Raw genomic sequence first — 2862 nt, 5'->3', positions numbered from 1 at the left:
AAATTCCTGATGAGAAGTACCATCCTTGCCCCTCGATGGTTGGTGTTATCATCGACAACATTCTTTCCTTCCTCCCAACACAAATTTGTTCATATAATTTTGGAAATACGTCCCTTTTGACATGTCGATGGATTGATGCTGAGCCCATCGGCCACTTCCTCTTCTTTTCCCTGATAAAATTGCATGAGCTGTTCTAGAAATTCCTGATGGATCCTTTGTGTTCCCAAGATCCGATCTTTACCTGATGATCATGTCAATGCTATCCTGAAGCATGGTTGTGGTACTCCGAACATCATCAAGAACATTGGAGGCGCAATGCTAAATGTTTCTTGATCACCTATCCAAACACTATTGTATGGGTAACGTCATGAATTTCCTCGCCCCCTTTACCAAAGTGGTTATCTACTTGCTGCCCTTTCTTGTATATCCTGCTCTCCTTTGTTCTTGTGAAGGATATACTCCAAATACTTGTGTTCAATTTGATAATCACATTTTTCCTTTCCATTGTTTTGTTAATCTTTCTTGTGATCTATATGATATAAGCAGTAATATTTCCCTGTTTATGTAAACACCTCGGTGTACAACACAATCAGTAAGACTCTGTTATTGTTATTGATGACATTTCGGTAACCACCCATGGACGAGAACTTTGCCTATTGGTCTGCCTCGCCTTGCGAGCAGGAAAATGGTTCTCTTCATCTCTCGCCCTTGGTACCAAAGTTGATGCCAATATAACTGACAGTCTATCATCTGACATGCCTCGCTATCGGCCCCCTTTCTACTTTTAACCCACATGGTGGGCTCATAACCCACAGTTCCATAGGATCGAAGCCTGACTCTCCTGTACAACCTTGGTGCCGAAGTATCTTATGCTCTTGGCTTTGTGTGTTATTGCGAGCCACCCTCCGAGAGATGATCTATTCCCGATGCTCTGAACCCTTCTCACACTCTATTCAGGTATCGATCGTTTGTCCATTCGCTTGAAACTTCTTATTGTACCTTCATATTTTGCTCTCGGCGTTTTCTTAAATTTCAACTCGAGAGATACTTCTGTCACATACCCTGCATTGTTCACCAGATAATTCACCCTATAAGGGTCAGTTCACCTGAAGTTACTCTTTACTTCCCCACTTAAATCTCGGGACAAGATTTCTTGTTGTGGAGGAGATTTGTAACATCCCAAACATCACACTACAGTAATCTCCCCCTAATGAAGGTCATGTCATCATGATCATCATGCCAAAATGCCACTTGTCCAAAATCTGCTTCAAATTCAAATTCAAATTGCATGTCAAATATTTGCTTCTTCTTTCATGCAAATAAAATAGTTCATCCTATGGAAAATAATCCCTAGATATTTGTCATGTTGAAGCCAACATTTTTGGAATTCCCAAATTGCCCCTGGGAATTTATTATCTGGTCCAGCAATATTTAAGATGTCCTTTTCATTTTCTAAAAATGCTTGGACAACTCCTGAAATGCCCAAACTTTTTGTGGCAGTGCTGGATATTGCAAAGTAATTATGTGACCAAGTTTCACATTTTTGCAAAATCTTATGGAAGATCAAAATATTACTAAACCCCTTTCTATAAAAAAGAAATAAAAAAGCCACTGTGCACTGGCCTAAGTGCATAGTGCCTAGAGCCCAGCCCACCACGGCCTCCTCTGCCCCCCTGTTCTCTGTTCAAGCGACCGAGGCACGCCCGCCGTCGCCGCCGAACCCACCTCGCCGACCACACCGCTACAGGCGCCGCGGGTGGATAAAGATCCACCTCTCCTCCCCCTGGCCTCCTCATCCATTCGCACCCCCCTCGCTCTCCCTCGTTCACCCCTCTTCTTCTCTGTCTCTTTCGCCCGTGCGCGGTCATCGACGCGCCGCCGTCGATCCCGCGACCACCGCCTCCTGATCGCCTCGCCGACGTGCCCTACCGCTCCGTCTCGCTCGACTGCCTCGACTACACCTCGTCATCGAGCTCGGGAACGACCGCACGCTCGGGATCGACTCACCTCTCCTTCTTGGTTGCTGGCGCCCGCCATCGTCTCCGTCCAATGTTGCTGCTCCTAAGCTCGCACGGGCCTTTCTTGGCCGCCCGGTGAGCTCCTCCTTTCCTCTCCTTGCGCCGTGCCTTTCGCCGTAGCTAGCTCGTCCGCAAGCCGAGCTCCGCCGTCCGCCATTGCCGTCGTAGGGCTCGCCACCGAGCTCCTCCGCTCGAGCTAGTAGCTCCGACGAGCTCCTGGAGCGCCATAGACCCGCCTAGTTGGTTAGTTTGGCCGCTCGCGTGCTCTAACGCTGAAGTCGCTCGCGCCCGTACTCCGGCGCCGTTTCTACTCGTCACCGGCGCCGTTCCGGTCGTTCCTAGCACCGGCCGTCGCCTCCATCTTGCGTGCAACATCAAACCGCGTCGAACGCACCTAGCTACGACCCTGGAAACCCCCTGTGCGCGAAACCCGACCCCTCTCCCAACATGCGCTGTCGCGGGAGGCTCGCCAGAGCACTTTCGGCACCGACGTCGGCGAGGCTGACCTGACACTGACGTATGGGGCCCGCTGAGCTACTGACGGGTGGGCCCAGTTGACTCGTTGACTGAGTCAACCCACTGACATGTGGGGCTGAGTTAATAAAACATTTTAGATAAATAGAAAATATGTTAATTAAATTGATTAATTAATCTATTCACCAATTAGAAACTGACAGTGGGCCCCGCTTGATAATTAGTATGAGATTAGTCCAATTAACATTGTTTAATTAGTCCAGTCACTGACCAGTGGGTCCCACTGGACCCACAGGTCAGGTTTGACCCCAGTCAACCATCCTGTTGACTACTGACATCACCTCTACATCATGCTATGTCATATTCCATT

The sequence above is a fragment of the Triticum dicoccoides genome, chromosome 7B (genome assembly GCF_002162155.2).
Source record: "Triticum dicoccoides isolate Atlit2015 ecotype Zavitan chromosome 7B, WEW_v2.0, whole genome shotgun sequence".
Classification (NCBI taxonomy): domain Eukaryota; kingdom Viridiplantae; phylum Streptophyta; class Magnoliopsida; order Poales; family Poaceae; genus Triticum; species Triticum dicoccoides.
Note: the sequence above shows the minus strand (reverse complement) of the source record.